The sequence below is a fragment of the Catharus ustulatus genome, chromosome Z, assembly GCF_009819885.2.
Source record: "Catharus ustulatus isolate bCatUst1 chromosome Z, bCatUst1.pri.v2, whole genome shotgun sequence".
NCBI lineage: Eukaryota > Metazoa > Chordata > Aves > Passeriformes > Turdidae > Catharus > Catharus ustulatus.
The window spans coordinates 19191397-19203823 of NC_046262.2; the positions used below are offsets into that span (position 1 = coordinate 19191397).

The window sequence follows — 12427 nt, forward strand, 5'->3', positions numbered from 1 at the left end:
ATGGGATGAGCAACGATAGTAATTTAACAGAATTTGAGGCTGACGAAATATTGTCTATTATGCAGGTAAACAATATTCAGGATATATGAAAATGACAGACAGGCAATTCATTTGATTGCAGGTGAGCAAAAGAAGTCATCACAGGAACTGTTATTAGTTACTGAAAAGCATTAAAAGGAAAGGATGGATTTCCTGCCTTTGATCCTGTCAATTTCCACACTTATGTATTGAGGAATAATTTCAGTTGTACATGATACCACTGAATTCATATCAACAGTTCTAAAAAAGTCTTTTCTCTTTGGGAGCCCTCTAGCTAGCACTGGTTGGACACAGACATACAAACTCTCTAGTCACACACACACACAGACACAACCTCACTGGGCTGGAGTATATATTGACCTAGCTGAGTTTTTGACTCTCTGGCAGAGGCTACTAAGAGGTGCTGACAGAAAATGTGAAAATAGAACTTCAGAACAGAATGCTATTTCTCTCAATATGTCCTGTCAGAATAGAGAAAGATGAAGCTGTGGTTGAATACATATAATCATTGTGTTGAACAGCTCTCAACAGGCTTTTATCATTGGATTTTACCTAAACATATTTGATCTCACATATACTTTGACATTCAAATAAATACCTTTATTATGCTGAGAAAAAAATAATTTATTTGAAACCTGACCAGTACTGAGTCACCTGGTTCTTACACGAGAAAAGCAAGTGACTTTTTCAGATTTCCTCATCATCTCCCATCTGTGTATATTTTTGGAGAAACCCAAGCTGTTTTCTAAACTGAAGCACCTTAGTCTAGCTGATCAGTCCTTGCTTTTTTTCATTATTTCTTTTCAACTCCTAACAATCTAAGTATCATTTAAGACTCCTGCTTAGCACCAAGACAAATACCCACAATGATTGTTAGAACCCAGGAGTGTTATTTAAGATCTATTGTTAGCTATGCATAGCTAAAGTTGTTTTTCACTCTCTTGTATTCTTGTATTTATTGTCAATGAACTTTCTTCAACATGTTTCTTCACATGAAATCACTATTGCTTGATAGCCTTGACTCTAGGAGCTCTTAAAGGGTACAAAATAAAAAGCTATTGTGAAATCTATATGTATAAAAAGAACTGGATCATGTTTTTTGCATCTGCTAACTCATTTAAAAAATAAAATAAGCTTTAAAAAATAAAAATAAAAATAAACCAAAGGAAACTCCAAAGAAACTGAAGTGTAAAACTCAACATATCCCCTTCTCCCGCCACAAAAAACTCCAAAACCACCACACCTTCTAACTAGTTTTGAAGGATGCTTTTCTTCTATGAAAGCCCACTGCACTAAAAAGGGTTTTTTAAATTCCAAAAATTTCTGGATTTTATTCAATACAGAATTAAGACAAGCTTGCTAGAAATTATCTGGATTCTCTAAAAATAAATCCTCTTTTTCTCTCTAAAAACAATTCTATTAAAAATACAGCATCATGTTAGCCACCGTGTTATCTTTAGGTAATAACACTGACCTCACTGATAGATGGGTTTGAATTATTTTGGAAATACTGAAAGAAAACATCTGGACACATGAGCCTACTAATTTTACCTTTTTTTTTTTTTTTTTTTTGAGCAGTCACTGGTTTCTGTCTGAAGAAAGTATTAAATTCATCACTTGCAAACAAAAATTCGTCTCCTGCAAAACACAGCCTGTTATTTTTAGAAAACTGTGATAGAAGAAAAATTGGTTTGTTTTTCTGCTCTTGCTTTAACTTTTTTGACCACTCATCTCTCAACCATTTACCGGGTTATATATCAAATGTTACGCACATGTTAACCGAGTTCTTTTCAAAAGAAATTATAGAGTGGGCTAGAAAAAGCCAATTATCTACCTGTGTGAAATCAAAAAACCTGAAATAAGCTCTGATGAACTGAAGGTATATTAATAACTTTTTATGTGCTGCACAATACACTTGATTCCAACATATAACAGAATTTCCACCACTACTACTGGCCTTTAATATTTTGAATTAGGTTTGATCAAGTATAAAGCATAATGCAGTTAATTTTTGGCTATTTAGAAAGGTATGCAGGGACCGAGACCTTAAACCAGCTCTGTATTCTTTTGTCTTCTATTCTTTGCTGGACTGAAAAATAACACTCGTGGAAAATTATTCTGTTCGTCCAGATAAATATTTCAAAGAGTCTTTGACTACAAAAATAAAACTTTACTTAGAAACTGAACATAATCAGACAACATTAGCTTCAATTCCACAGCTGTTTAAGCAGAAAGATCTAGTCTTTGAAAATAATTTGCCCAATAACAAAAAAGTTTGGGTTTATTCTTTGCACCACAAACGCATCCTTTATTTTTACTTTTGGGGGGTAGTTTTAATTAAACTATACAGGATTCCATTGTTTTTCATGAGACTATTAATTCTACTGTTTTCAATAAATATTTTAAATTATCAGTATCAAAGAGTTAACAGTCCAAGACTGTTACTTCTTACTTTAGCAACTGGTATAATTTGCCAAAGTTTGCCAAGCATGAAACCTATCAGTTTGTCAGACAGGATATTGATATTATGAATGTTGGAGTTAGTTCAATTTTTCATTGAAAACACACTGCTGATTAACAGAACTGAAATAGTCCTATATTACCTCCACCTGAAAATTTATTTCTTTTTTTTCTGCTGTATTGTACTGAAATGTAGTAGAACTAATCACACTTTAAAAACCCCCACACAGTTAATGGGTTTACTGATGTTGTGTTCTGCTCAGTACGTATTCTGTTCTGAGGTATCAAACACTTCAGCAGGGGAGAGCTAGGGCAAGCTGCAAATGAACAGGGATATTTCACTTCAGTTTCCAGGCAACACAGGAAAGTAATGGCTATGCAGCATGCTGGTCTTTGTTCCAAAAGGTGCTAGAACTCATAATTATCATGCAGTTTAAATATAAGCATTTGCTTCTTCCACTTCATGTATTCCTGTCCTTCTTCCTTTTTTCTTTTTTTTTTTTCTTTTTTCTTTTTTCTTTTTCTTTTAATTCCATTCCTTTTAGCCATGTTGGAGGACAGCCTTTTTCTGAAATAGTGTCTGTGCGTATAATTCATGTAGCCACTCCTTGCAGAAAGCCCCTTGGTAAGCGTCTATTACTTATATGATATTAAAATCAAATGATAGTCCAGAGAAGGGCCACAAGGATGGTCAGGGGGAAGGATCACTTCTACTGTGAGGAAAGGCTGAGAGAACTGTGTTTGTTCAGACTGAAAAAGAGAAGGCCTAGGTGTGACTTAATTGCAGCCTTCCAGTACCAGCAGGGAATCTACAAAGATGGAGAGAGAGGGCAAGGGGCAATGGCTTCAAACTGAAAGATTAGTATCAGGAAGAAATTCTTTGCTGTGGAGGTGGTGAGGCACTGGAACAGGCTGCCCAGGGAAGATGTGGCTGCCCCATCCCTGGAGGCATACCAGGCCTGGTTGGACCAGACTCTCAGCAGGGTGGTCTGGTGGAAGGTGTCCCTGCCCATGGCAGGGGGATTGGAACTAGATGATCTTTAGATTCCCTTCCAATGCAAGACATTCCATGATTGTATGATAACCACGTAACTTTGTTCTGAACTTGCTCCTCTTTTGATTCAGGTGGATTAGAAGATGAAGAGGAGGTAGACTTTTGACAGAGGGCTTTTAGTAGCTTGAGTATCGGCTCAAGATTGCTTCATAGAACTTTTAATTTAAAGGTTTACTTTTAAATTTACTTTAATCATATTGAACAGTAATAGGGATACTCATCCTACTAGTCTGAATTTATTTGGTGAAAATTACCTCCAAAAGAAGTAATAAAAACAAATCTAAAGTATTTGTTATGAAGAAGTTTGTTAAAAAGGAATGGTTTCATTAGAGATAAATTAAAACTAATATTTTTATTTTTGTTTTCTTTCAGGGATGCTCCTGTTCACTGTGTAGTTTCATTACTGGAAAATCCAATTTTTTTAAATGTTTAACAAATGTCTTCTGTTGTGGCTCTTCTGCAAATTTACCTATGTTGCTTTGAAGAGAGAAGAATATTTACTTTTAACCAATTGCAATGGTTTTCAGTCACTACATAGCTAAAATCTGTATTTCTGTAGTGACACACAATACATAAGTACTTGCATGTAATAATGTATAAAATTCTGTTAAAAGTAAACAAGCAGATTTTCTACTTCCTTTCCCTAAATACATCTATGATATAAATATAGCATCTATTACAAATACATGGGTTATAAGATAACATTGATTCCATGAGACAATTTATTCCTCAAGCAGCTATAATTCTGGTTTCAGCTGTGGAAGAAGACTTGCTCAGAGCCATGGACAAGGTATCAACCCTCCAGGCAGCAACACCTCACTACAAAGTGATCTCCAACCTGAGCAGATTAAGCAGCCAGCAGACTGCTTCTGACAACATGCCACCCACACCCTCTCCCTGCGTGTTCAGACCTGGTCCTTCCCTGGCATCCACGGCCTACAACTACTGAAAACACTGCAGTTCAAAGAACAATAAAGACTCACAGCTCCAGTGTTTATGTTTTGTTCAGCAACTAAGAACAATCAATTTACAAGGAGATCAGTTATTTTGCCATATTTCTGTTAATTCAAGACATTCATTCTCTCACACAAATAAAACAGAACTTCTACATTTGACATCTTAACTCGTCAGAAACAACAACAGACAGATTTTGTTTTCTCAACTAAGTTGTCTTTATAACTGATCAGTTTCTAAATGGGTGGATAATTATGATAAACAAAAAAAAATCTTAGCTTTACAACATACTCATGCAACTTTAATATGTACAAAAATACAGGTTAAGACTCACTTCAACAAACTCAACAAGACAATTTCCTTTGAATGCTCTTTGAGATGTAAATAGATGACTTGGGTTTTCTGTCTTTTGCTTTGTGTATTTAGCTGTTATATTTGCCCTTGTCTTTCATTCCTGATTTGACTTTTTTTTTAATATGTTCATTTTTTTTTAATATGTTCATTTTAATATGTCTTTCTGAATTAGCAGTAATAAATGTTCTAGTATTTGGGTATTTTGTTTAAGATATAGCAAAACGTAATCTACATTTTAAAAGAATATTTATATTTCTGCTTTTCTTAGGTTTTGAACAAAGCTTACTTTACAAAACAGTAATCTCAGCAAAATTAATTTAACCTGATTTCTTTTAGCAAAGCTATCATAATATTTTACCCATCACTCCCTCCACATTTTTCTCAGTAAGGAAATAGTCAGCATGATATTAATTTTCTATTTTTTTTTTTCCCACAGAGTGTAACAGCAAGGAGAATTTCAACTACAGTAAATTCACGAATACAAGCCACACTGAGTATAAGCCGCATCGCCGGGTGTTGGCAAATATTTCGTTTTTTGTCCATAAATAAGCCGCACCTGAATATAAGCCACTCTGTCGTTTGCAGCGAGGACCCGCGTGCAACAAAGTTGCCAAATAGTAGCAGAACCGCGTCAGGGCGGGGTTTACTGGCTCGGCTCAGGCTGTGCAGGCTCGGCCCGCTCAGGGCTGCCACTCGGCGGGGCCGCTCAGGGCCAGCCGCCACTGCCACAGGGCTCGGTCACCACAGCCCGGCGCTGCCCCGTGGTGGCAGGCAGGGACGGAGCCCCACCCCGCTCCAGCGGCGGCGGGCAGGGACAGAGTCCCCCGCCTCCTCCCTGAACCACGGCAATGGCGGCGCGGGGCCCCCCCGTCTCTCCCCCAGACTGCGGCAGAGGAGGGAAGGAGAGAGCTCTCCCGCCTCTCTCCCCGCCCCCCGTGATGCCTGCAGGGACCAGGCTCCGCCCGTGGCGCAACAGAGTAACAATTTGTAACAATCGCGAAATGCCGGCTTTGCAAGTGCTCGGCTCGGCACTCTGGTTGGCACTTCTGAGGTTGTAAATGTCAGAAAATTATTCACATATTAGCCGCTCCTGAGTATTAGCCGCATTTCCGGTTTGTGAGCCAAATCTTAGTCAAAATGGTGCGGCGTGTATTCGTGAAATTACTCTATATTCAATTTCCAATAGCTAATTCAAGTTTGTTATGTTTAAATTATTTTTCTTTTAAAATGGATTTTAATTAATTCTTTTTATTCATTGTTTTACCTCTAGAACAATCTCTGTGGCTATCATTAGTAAATATTACAATAGGATGTAATATTTGCATTGATCCAGCTTGAATTTTATAATTGATAAGGATGTTTTTGCTACCATGCAAATAGTCCTAGTTTGCCCTGGAAGAAAAATACTTTGTCATTCTAATGTCAGTATAATTACTATAATAGGAATGTTTTCTCTTATCTTCTTCCCCAGTTTCTGTTTTTTTTCAGAGATGTATAGGAAGAATAATTTCTTTACACAATTTCAGTGAATATTCTGCAAAATTCAGGGGTCTTACAGGCCTACAGGTGAAGAAGCAGCACATGAAGGTCTCAGGAAGGTTATAATGTACCTTAGAATAGATAAGAAGCATCAGAATACAAAGACATTGTTTATTTTGCCATAGGACTTTTAACCCTTTATTTACAGAATGAGTCACCATCTAGACAATAGACATTTCGGGGAAAGCAAAGCCATGAATAAAAACTTTGGATCATTTACTGCCATTGTGAGTATAGAAGTATACACAAACAGGAAGTAGAATGCAAAATTAGAATTAATTAAACCCCCAGACAATATAAAACAATGCTTGGACGTTAAATTTCCGCATTTTAATCCTGTAGCATTTTATTTGTATGTCTGTTTTCTGAAGTTGATTTTTTTTGTATTTAGATCTTTAGCAGAGAAACCAGAACCCTGTCCCTTTAAAATACAAAACTTAAACAGAAGAGTTCTAGACTTCAAAAAATTCCCAATAGTTTTTCTAGTTAAATTGCTAATACGTAAGCATTGTAGAAATATGCCAAGATCAGTCAAGAATACTTTGCTGGAAAAGAGCCATCCTTTTTTGATCCCAAATGGTTTAGATTACTTTCAAATAAAAGAAATTTTATTGAAAATGAAATATTTAAACTTTCTTTCTCAATAACCAGCTGAACACCTGGAAAATAAAATCCCACAAATAATAATAATTTTAAAAATGCAATTTCTGCAGTGTTGCATGTTCACCCATCTTGAATATATTGATGGATGTCTAATGTACTTAACCAGATATTATGTGCCTCCAGCATCCCAATATTAGAAAATTAATTCACCTCCCTATAAATCTCTCCTAATGTAAATGTGGTAGGCAGATACAGTACGGTAAAGCCTGCAGAAAAGTAATGAAGAAGATAGCATAAAATAATGTATTTTTTAAATTAAAGAATTAACAAAAAACCAAACCTGCCCTTGGAGAATGCCTACAGGAAAGGTTATAAACATTTTAAGGTAGGTTCTTATGAGTTAAAAATGCTAAAATTAATCACGACCATAGTTTTCATCAGATCAGTAACACTTTGGGTGAGCAGAACAAACCTATTTTCCAAACAGAAAGAGGCCAAAGAGCCTCAAACTGAGGGGTTGCCTGTCAGTTTCTGAAGACATTTGAAACTGGAATGCAAAAAGGGAAAAAGGGAACCTACACACTGCATTTAAGAAGGAGCCACTGCTTTGTAAACTCATTTTCTCCACCATGGAGAATGTGTTCACCTTTATCAAAGCAGGCAAACTTTTGCATTGATTGCTTTTCCTGTGAATCAGACACAACTGAGTTTTGGACTGCATAGTCAAGGTTAGTGCAGCACATATGAAGTACTAAGTCTGATGACAACCAGGATAAATTTGTTCAGATGTATTTGTCACACTCAACTACAATAATGTTTCAGAGTTTTGCTACAGGTCAGTTGGTACTCTTAACAACTACATGTCAAGAACCCCTAAAGCTTGTATTGTTTTAAATTTCTGCTATAGTTAAAAAGTTAAAATTGCTTTCTTAGATTCCTACAGTACTTGCAATACTGATACCATAAAAAAACTAAAAATCAGTAATTCATATTCAAAAAATGAAAACTGAACATTTTCTTAATCAGTAGGCAATGATAGCATTTCATATTTTCCAAAATTTTCCTAATATTTTCCAAAACATTCTTGAGATAAATATTACAGTTTTTGTGTCAAGTTTTTAGAAATTAGGACAATATATTATAAACACATTTGTTGACTCAAAAGTATAGAAACAGATGGCACAGCTAGGTTTAAAATCCCAGGATATTTTGATTCAGTCTCACAACATAATTAATAATGAATGATTAAGTGTTATGAATTAACACTATATTCAAACAAATGAATGGACCAGAAGTAGGTTTTACAGAAAAGCTTCCTAATCCTTACCCAAAGATTTTACCCAGAAAAATCAGCCATGAGTTACCAGCGTAAGCAATGTTGTAATAGTCTTTTTACAGAAAAGCTGGACTTCTCTTCTTGTAGTTACAAGCAGGAAATTATTATTCAGAGATATTTTTGTGGCAGTATTTTTATTTTTTAAACCATATAAATTAATTCTGAGTATCCCATCAGTGTCTAAATATGATACTGATTATTTTTATTAGTCACTGCCTGAAAATGCAATGAAATTCAAATACTATCGTTTTAGGGGCAAAAAAAGTGCTGAAAAGGCAAAATAACTTCTAATAAATATTAAAATCCATATGTTACATGCAATCATGTAATTATGTCAGGATGAGTATGAAAGCAATTAAGATTTCTAGAGAACTATTGATAGATTAGTAGTTATTATAGCACACAGACCAGGGTCTTGCTACAGAAAGAGTCACCATTTCACAATCATTAGGCTGGATTATAATAGGCAAATAACAATTGTGTTTAACAACTTCACAGGAATTAATATACTCTGAAATGAGATGTCATTGATGTGGCCTGCATTGCAACCTGTTTGTCAACATACTGAGGGATTATTAGGTTTCTAGAAGTCAAAAGTGAGTCAGACAATTTTACTGGCTTTCAGTCAAATGACTTTCATATACACCCAAGCATTACCATCCTTGTTTTCCTCCAGCCCTCCTATGCCTCAAATCTTAACAATGCTGACAAGGTTCTACTGCTAGGTGGTTAAGTTTTGTGTCTTATCTCAGCCAGGCTACTTCACCTGTACTCAAATGCCCTAAAATTACCTTTACTCTTCCGGTTGTTCATAATGAATTCCTTATCTAAGACTACTGTTCCTCATGAAGTCTTTATTTTACCATTTGTAAAATATAATATATTTAATTATGACTATTTAACTATTTTGCAAAAGTCGCACTTAAACAGTAAACATCTCTGTGAGTTATTACACGGATGGAATTGGGTATGCAAAAGTATTACTTACCTTTGCAGTATCTATATGAAGAGCTAAGCCTACTACAAGGTTTAAACATCTTAAAAGGATTTACTTACATTTTGTGCAATTCTTTTGTTTTACAAATGAAGACTGCATCCATGAGTAACTACATCACCTTTCTATTGAAGACTTTCTTTCACATTATATACACTAAATTCTGGAAAAGTCATATTCTCTTCTGGACTTGTAGGCTTTCTGAACTTTCCAACCAAGTTTTCTAGACTTCAGCTCTTCCATAAGCTAATGTATGATGCCCTATTGATTGTAAAGAAACTACCGCCTTTATAATATTAGGTGATTTCAAATACATTCTTTTTTGTCCTCTTATAACTCCTGTGACAACTAAAGCATTATGTTCTGTTAGAGAAAAGGTGTGGATGGAAACAGCAGCTATAGAACAGCTTAAGTTCATGGCACAAGATTATTTGAAGAAAACATTACCAAGCAACTTTTACAGGCCAAGGTCCCTTCATATTTTCACCTGCCCTTGTCATTTTAACAATGATGGTTCATCGTGTGCCTTCAAACAATTTATAATATTTTTACATGGCTTTTAAATATTAATAAATTAATTTTGTTCATTTCTGATCTTTGCACTTTGGACACAGAACTAGCAGTTTGTAGCAAAGACACAACACACAAAATAGCTTTGATTTTGTAAGGCATGTCAACAGCAATTTTTAATTAAATGTAGCACATAGTCTGGAGAATTATGTAGGTGAGAATACATGGAGAAAGAGGCTTCCTTCCTTGGAATCAGCGGGAATTTTATTTTTATTTCCCCTGCCTAATGTGCAAAAAAGGCCTCACACCAAAAATGGAGCTACTCCTGCTCAGTATATCCACAAGATTTGCAACAGATGCGCCACAGTCTGAAGGGGTTGTGAAAACTCTTTCTGATGCTGTCTATTCAGAATCTACTTCAATTAACAAATTAGTAATTAATTATTGAATAGTCACATCTCAACAATTCATTCGACATTAAGATTAAACTATTTTCGCTCCACAACTTGAAACAGAATTTATTTAAAAACTCTTGTTTTATTGATCTATTCACAAAGATTCATAAGGCATGTACTTCAAATTCATCAGCACAGAGTCCAACTTCTACCTTGTTACGTAATCTCTGAAAGAAGCAGAGACTGTCATGTTCTGGAAAGCCTTATAATTAAAAAACGCACAACTGTTATGTCAAGAGCAGGACAATGTGATCATTTGAACTAAGATCATTTGAACTAAGAAGAAAAAGGAAGCTCCAACAACTTATCAAAAAAAAAATCTTGACAAAGATTTGGTAGAAAAGATTTATAATTGCAAAGACACACTTTCAATTTTTGTGTTATATATTTTTTGAACAAAAATACTGATGATACGTATTCTTAGGGAGTACATTCATTCAGGGTTATTGATTCACAAGATTCTCACAGTCAAAATAAAATTTGAATTGTCTGAAAAAAATCAGGGTAAAATATTATTACTAAATAAATAACAAATATTTACTTGCTTTTCTCACAGAAGGACTTACACGTAATGAAATACTGGATATCATGCTTCTGAAAGCATGGTTGACATGATGCTGACCTTCTTAGTTGGAATAATGGGTATCAGAATACTATTGTAAAGAGACAACAGTGTATATGGTAGTGTTCCAAGGGAAGGCTTCCAAACTGGAGTAAATCCCCTCAAAATATGCTAGAAAGATATTTTGATAATGTAAAAGAGAAAATTTGAATAATTGGCAAACATGGCCACTGAGTATACAGTGAATTTACTAAAAGACAAAATGTTGAAACAAGGCATTTCTTGCTCTCAGCAATTTCTTGGAGGTGGATGGGAAATTCTGAAGCATTTAAAATTAAATTTCAGTTACAATAAGCAGGTATTTTTCAATATTTTATCAGAAAATTCCTCACAAGTTCTACCTGAAATCTGTCTTTTTCTCTTGAGATGACTTTTTACACATTGAAAGATTCAGTCCAATCTTAAACTCAACATGGTTCAGTATTAGTGTTATTTTTCATATTGCTCACAATGGTCACATGATGGAATTTAATTTTTCTCATAGTGCCCTCCCTTCCCCACAACAAGTATCATTTCTACTAGCAAGTTATTGTTGATGAAAGGCCAAAGGCTATACTAGTGCCACCAGACAGCACGACTGTTGTGTGGCTCTGGCTGCAACTCCTTCTCTGATAAATAGACATAGATATAGACATATACATCATATACCTTGCACAGCCTGGGGATGCTGGGCTGCACACCAGGATCTCCTGAGCAGGAATGTCTGTCCAGGGTGAGCAATTCCTTGCAGCAGCACATTCTCAGGAAGTGCATGCTGAGCTTTGACATCTCAGCTGAGTGACACAAAGGATTGATTGTGTGCATAAAATCCTTCAGACATAAACCACTGTCCCAGTCCGTGCTGCTAGGATGGATCCAGCCCCACCTAAACTCCTCTCTGAGAAGTTTACAAGCAAGGGGGCCCTGGCTGAAGCTCATGGCTCAATGAATGGACCGCCCTGACAACTTTGTCTGACTCTGCCCTCTCTGCTGTAAATAGTCAAGTGTACCTTGCCACTGAATCTTGCTAAAACACAGTCACATCTACTGCTGAAATTTGCTACATCAACAAAGTGCATCATAACTTGTCTCTTACAAGTGAAGTGCAAGATGCCATCCTTAACACACCACAGGAGAACCACATGGAAAGTTCCAGACAGCAACTATTAGCCACAAAATGTGAGAAATATTAAAGTACACACTGAGTCTTAAAATGGTCATGCTGTAGCTGGCATAACTAACTTAGCTCTCTCAGATGTATCTTGCATTCCTTGGAAATGAGTGAAACATAGTTAGATGTTTCAAATATTTCTTCTGTGGTAAATTATTTTTTATGTGGTGAATATAGTTCATTGTACAATCATTTCTTAGGCATTTTAATGAATATTTTTAGTGATCTTACTGGATTTCTACATTTAATTATGTGGTCTGTTCTATTTCCCATGACAGTATGCATTCACACAAGTAATTATTCTTTTTTTTTGATTCTGTAATGTACCACATGCTATGATTGTAATTAACACCTTTG

General features: G+C 35.6%; 1 protein-coding gene across 4 annotated transcripts in view; it reads right to left on the bottom strand.

Annotated features, from left to right (window-relative positions):
* The window catches only part of PDE4D (phosphodiesterase 4D), a 467524-nt gene that overhangs the window by 307858 nt on the left and 147239 nt on the right, over positions 1–12427 (bottom strand). The gene's annotated exons all lie outside the window — the stretch shown is intronic.